This window comes from Gavialis gangeticus, unplaced genomic scaffold (assembly GCF_001723915.1).
Source record: "Gavialis gangeticus isolate Ggan-Ray unplaced genomic scaffold, GavGan_comp1, whole genome shotgun sequence".
In the NCBI taxonomy this organism is placed as follows: Eukaryota; Metazoa; Chordata; order Crocodylia; family Gavialidae; genus Gavialis; species Gavialis gangeticus.
In genome coordinates this window covers 32,190,653-32,197,159 of record NW_017729028.1, presented here as the reverse complement: position 1 = coordinate 32,197,159, position 6,507 = coordinate 32,190,653, and positions in this window count along the sequence as shown.

Genomic DNA, 6,507 nt, shown 5'->3' with positions numbered 1-6,507 from the left:
TCTGCTGCTGTTTCCTGCTTCCTGCCCTGTCTGCTTGTCTTCTCCCTGGTCTGCCATGGAGACACCCTGCACTACACGTTTGTTAACCCTCCCATTTCACAGACATTTTGCTACAGAGACTGGAGTTGAGGCTGCATGTGTGCGCACACTCCCCACCCCTGGGGTCTGGCCAATTGTCTTGAGGCCTGTTCCTGCTATAGGGGGATGAAAACCAGATATTATTTTTCCTTAGCAATTTTGCAAAAAAAAAAAAAAGGTTCTGGTTCAGAGTCTGAACAATTTTCACCAAATCCAGAGTTTAAAAAGTAAGAACGATGTTGCGGTCACTTGAAACTTTCTTTTGCTTTTTCATTTATTTTTTAACAATAAAGAGGAAATTTAGAAAGTTCCTTCAAGCCAAAAGCAATCGAAAGCTTTTGTTTTGGAAGTGTGAGCTGTTGTTTTCAAATTTTCTGGAAGCTGTTATTTTTCCCTTCCGTAAAAATTAAATGAAAATTTCATTAAAATGGGCAGAGATGTATGAAGCACTTTTCCAACTCTGCATTTTTCTCTGAAAAAGATCTTTCATGTGAGAATCTTGTCTCCCCAGCTCTAGTTTCGAAACCATCTTCTGCCCCAACAGAAGAGGCATGTGTCTCCAGAGGGGGAGATGACTTGGTAGTTTCTTTTAATGATTCTCCACTGCTCTTCCTGTCCAACCACATACCCTAGACTTTGAAGCAGATTGGAATTCGGTTAGAAAAAGGATTAAATGAGTATTAGGCAACTTAAGATTCAGCCCGAGGGTTTTTTAGGTTCTCCATAGGAAATGGAGTTACTGATATTCAAATGAACTTCATATTCACAAAGATGCCAGCCCATCGGGTCAACACCGAGCGTTGCTAGCTAATGTTTAAAGATAGTCCTGTGCATGAGGTATTAGGCTGGAGACCTGGATGCAGTCCCTGATTTTGCCGGGTGTGGACTGAGACAGAGAGAGTCTGTGCCCCATTGCCATCTGTGAAATGGGCATAACAGCCCTTTCTCCCACTCTGTATATCTTGGTTACGGTGTTCGGAGGCAGGGACCATCTTTGATATATGCATGTACAGCGCTGAGCATACCGCACTACCAATTTTAGTTGGGGCCTGTTGTTGCTACTGTAACACCAATATTAAATAACCGGTTGGGGGCCTGATTCAAAGCCTGTGGAAAGCCATACGAGCATGTCCGTGTTTGCTGGGGAAGCTAGTTGGCCCAGACATTGCACCACGTGTATGCAGCTATACTGTGCCTGGTTCAGGTGCTCTCGCACAAAGCTGGCTTGACTGTCCCTGTCTGGGGGTCTGTAGATGTGCCCTTCCCATGGACTTCGGATTTCAGAGCTCAGCCCTGTTTCCTCAGGAGTTAATGGGCTTGTTGCCTATTAAGAAGGCATTAGACATGCGAGTAAAAACAGATGTCATTTTATAATGTAACTCGATTTAATAGTCCACAGCCTAATCTGTCTCTTGGTAGCTTTGCTCAAAGCTCCACGTTTCTTCCCAACTCTCAGTGACTTCCAGGAGCTGCACCAGAATCCAGACAGTGGGTAGAAAAGTGGCAATGGCTTTCTAGGCCGCGGCTAATTGTTCTTAGTACTGGATCACAATTTTGACGTGTTTACACGGCGGTCACCGCCTTTAGGTCATTCAGAGCTGCTCACAGGACAAGTTTAACCAGCGGTTGGAAAGGGTGCAGATTGAAACCGATCCTCCTAATGCAATCAAAACATCAGGTGTTAAAAGAAAACATTGTTCTTTTCTCCATTGTTTATGTTGGAGGAGCTCTCGAAGTGTAGTAGGGAGGTATAGGAACATACTGTCCCATTGACTGCAAAGGCAGTAGCACCAGGAGTATTAATGGACGAGGATTCTTGCATGCTGGATGCTGCCCAGCACAGGTTTATCTGCTTATGTCCCCTCTGTTATTGTGGGGTCTCAGCACCTCACAAACACTGCTGGATTTATCCTCACAATATCCCTGCCCCTACCAAAAAAGTGAACCCCTTGAGCTAGGAAGTGAACTCGGGTGCCCCAGTCCTAGGCCCTGTATAGGCCAGTGGTTCTCAACCATTTAAAATTCAGGACTCCCTGTGGAAAACGCCAGCCCTTAGTTTTCACTGGTTCTTTGAGTAGGGAAAAAGAGCAAGTCTTCTTTTGCAAAGATCTCAGAAAGACCACAATAGGTCAAAATGATTTTAACCCTGTGATTTCCAGTCTGAAATCGCTGGCTTTATCTTGCTGATCATGTTTGCACCCCACAGCACCTTGTAAGGATCTCAAGGTCCCCTGTTGCACCCAGCTTGAGAATCACTGCCCAGGGCTGCCCATCTTGCATTGCAAAAGTCCTCTGTGGCAATACAAAATATCATGTCATTGTAGTTATAAAATATGTATCAGTGGTTTAAGGGATTCAGTACTTGTGTAAGGTGTCATATGTTGCATTATCTAACATGGTTTTCCACAATTCAAGTAATCAAATGCAGGGGCAATTTTAATAGGTATGTACCATTTATAATTGTCTGGTATGGCTTGCTTTGTTGTATAAATATATCTCTGTAATAATTATATATAAATGATATTGATGTAAAAGGTCTGAGGGCCTCTGCCCATTTCAAATCCCACGTTACCACCACAAGAAAATGAATCCAGCCTCCAGCAGGCTTCTCCGCACCACTGTCTTTGCTGAGTTGAGACTTAAAAATGCCCAGTTTGGGTCTCTCTCCCCGTGGACTTCAACGGGAGCGGAGTTTGGCCGCTCGTTTATGGGGGAGCAGAGGGACTGATGTGAGAGCCATCTGAAGCCCCCATCATCGCTTAGCCCGTGTACGTGTGTACACGTCTGTGTTGGTGCCTGGCTGCCTCCTGAAGTCTGGAGGAGGATGCCCAGCCTCGTGCCCCTACGTCAGGCGGAAAGGAATCGGTCGCTCGTGCCTCCCCGCAAAGGCGGGTCCTGCGGAGAAGAGGAAAGGCATTTGTGGCTGGTCCCTTCCGGAGCAAAGAAGCGTGATGGCATCTCGCCACGCCCCAGGCCCAGCACTTGGCTGCAAGTTGGGCTGGGCTTGGCTGGGAGGTTTGACATTTCCTGGAGGGGGGGTATGTGAAATGTCCTGGGGCCCCTTTTTGGCCCTGTTCACTCCTGGGCTGTCCTAAATGGCTGCCTTCAGTGTCAAGCCTGATGGCTGCAGGATTGGTGCAGCCCCTGGGTATCCTTGGTGCCTCTGCCCTTGGGGCCAAAACCCCACAACAGCGGCCGGATCGGGGCCAGTTGCTCTGTATCCAAAACCTCCTGATCCAAAACCAAACCAACCCCCCCTGCTAGTCTCCTGCGCCTTCAGGTCATATGGGGCAGCCAAGCTCAGATCCCACCCCCTCCCCCCATTGTGCTGATCCACACACATGCCATCCTCTTCCTTTGGGGTCTCAGCTTTGTTCTGGGGGTCCCGAGAGCCTGGGGAGCAGGCCACCCCTTTATGGCACGGTTTTCTCTTTGGTGGGTAAGCGCCGCGTCTGCCCACCCTGATAACCCGAAGTAACACGGGTTTGGATGCTCCAGGATTTGAAGGGATCAGGGAAAGGAGATCCTGCAGATCCCACATTTCCAGGTCCTGGTTTTCTCACTCTTAACCCACTGCAAGTCAGTAGCACCCCCCAGCCCACGTTGCACCGCTCTGTCTGTCCAGGGCTCCTCTTAGGACCTGGTTTCCGACGTGCCTGCCCCCCTTGCTGGAGGAGCAGCAATTCCCTACTCGCAAAGCCAGCAGCAAGGGGAGAAAAGCCGGCATCTCAAGTGGCATGGGTGCCAAGGCTGCCGTGTGTCAGCGTTCAGGAGGCAGCGGGGTGTAGGGGAGCAGGGACCTCCTCCCCCTTTCTGGCTGTCGGTGAACTTCACGGAGTGCGATTATTTATTTATTTATTTTTCTTGGACGTGAACTCCCAGGAGCACAAAGAAAAACATGCTGCATGTCACTGGGGCTTTTAATAACCCCTGATCTATGGATAGTAATTGCAGGTCCTTTTGCAGAGGGATTAAACTTCTCCCCCCCCACCCCCGAAGTGGTTTCCAAGTCGATGGTGCTAGGAGCTCATGCTGAACAGGTGTCCCAGCACCAGAGCTGCTGCAAGGAGAGTTTTTTGAGCCCCAGGGGTACTTGGTAGCAAGGGGTCAGGGGCTCTTGCAAGCTAAAGGTGACCTGGAAATCAAAGGGAAGGGGAAATGACATTTGCTTTGGGGAAAGGAAGCAGAAATAGATGGTCTGGGAGGTAAAACCTGTGGTTGGTGTCCTTCCCCTCACCCCCCAGGCAGTCCAAGATCAAGTTCAGACCAGTGTCTTGGTGCTGCCAGTGTCTCCACTGGGTTTTGTAAGGCTCGGTCTTGTGTATTTTTTTTAAGTAAGAGCAACATCCCCCCCCACACACATACACATATGCACACTCCTCCTTTCCGTTCTCCTCTCATTTGGGATATTTTAGGGTTATTTTAATTCTGTTTTTCATGGTGTGAATTGGAAGCTCACAGGTTCCCCAACCAGCCATGTCTTCCAGTGCAAGGGCTGGGTGCGGGGCTTGGCCCGGCTGTTGCATTCGCAGGGCAGAGGTTACCTGGGCTGCCCAGCTCGTGGAGGCAGGGCACTGCAGGCAGCAATTTATTTTATTTATTTTATTGTATTTACTGCATTGCGGTGCCCCCCCTTCTGCTTGTCTGGACAGGGCAGGCCACCCTCTGTGACACCGGCGCAGCGACTCGGCCAGGGGTGCAGCAGCCAGAGCTGCCCTGAGAGCCTTGCAAGGGTGCCAAGGGGTGTCCGCAAAACACGACTCACCCGCTAAACCCCAAGACTGGATGTAGGAGGCCAGTGTTAATGCCATCCTGCCCTTGCCCAGCTCTTCTCCGCACAAGAAGGGCTCTGCAGCAGAGGGAAGAGTTTAGATGAGGCTTTGTCTGGGATGGGCTGGATTGGCTGATCCTGCCTCAGGCCCCATTTCTCCATGATTTCTATTTTTCTATACTCAAAAAAACCCCCCAAAACCGGGGGGAAAGCTCATGGGTGGCATTTTTTGATGGGGGCCTAGAGTCTCTAAAGGTGGAGACCCCTCCTCGAAGAAAGGGCTGGGGAGGCCCTGTCCGGCCTCCACCCAGCCTGGCCCATGACCTTGCCCTCTCTCTCCCCAGCTCCAGTCTCATGGGCTTCCCTGGTCTTAAGCACATTTCCTCTCAAATCTCTGCTATTTTTCCTTCAGGCAGGGGGTATATAACTCCCTTAAAAAGGAGGGTATTTTTCTTAAGCAGGGGTATCAGGCAGGGGGTATATAACCCCTGCCAAAGGGGCTTGCCCTCCATGCCCTCTTATGACTGGCTTCTCTGCGATGCCTGCCATTTCCCTAGTCAGAGACCCCCCAGGGCAAAGCTCAGAGGCTATTTTCTGGGCAGGGGGGTCTCTCCAGGCAGAGCCCCCTGCCCCAGACAGCCCCTCGTCCCGTGGAGAAGACACCACCACCCCCCTGGCCTGCCCCCAGCCCCCCACCTCCCTCTCCTGCCTCCCAACTCTCCCCGAGCCCGCAGAGGTGCTGCTCGCAGCCGTGTCTTTCTAAGCACAGAGATGCACACCGGGTGCTTGGGGTAAAAGCAGCATCTTTTATTAAACCTGCTCAAGAGTCGGAAAACACTGTTCACCAAAAATTGCTTGCAAAAAAAAAACAAAAAACCCAAAATTGTTCGCCAAATTTCAAGAAATTGCTTACAAAAAAATGTTCGCAAAACTGTTGGGAAAAAAAAAATGGTTCCCTAAAACAATTGTTTGCAAAACTGTTGGCAAAAAAATCATTCCCAAAACTGCCAAAAAATTGTTCCCAAACTGCCCAAAAAATTGTTTGCAAAGCTGCTTGCCAAAAAAATTGTTCCCAAAACTGCCCAAAAATTGTTTGCAAAATTGTTGGCAAAAAAAAACTTGTTTGCAAAACTGTTGGCAAAAAAAAAAAAAAAAATGTTTCCCCCAAAAAATTGTTTGCAAAACTGCTGGCCATAAAAATTGTTCCCAAAACTGCCCAAAAATTTTTTGCAAAATTGGGGGCAAAAAAAAAAAAAAAAATGTTTCCCCCAAAAAATTGTTTGCAAAACTGCTGGCCAAAAAAATTGTTCCCAAAACTGCCCAAAACATTGTCTGCAAAATTGTTGGCAAAAAAAAAACTTGTTTGCAAAACTGTTGGCAAAAAAAAAAAAAAAAAAAATGTTTCCCCCAAAAACTTGTTTGCAAAACTGTTAGCCAAAAAAATTATTCCCAAAACTGCCCAAAAAATTGTTTGCAAAATTGTTGGCAAAAATCCTACCCCCCCCCAAAAAATTGTCTGCCAAGAAATGGTTCACAAAACTGCAAGAAATTGTTCGCAACCTTGCTTGCCAAAACCCCCCAAAACAGCCCCAAGTAATGCTTTGCAGAAGTGTTTGCAAAGACGAGTCCTTGGGGGCCGCTGCCCCGACGCTGGGCGC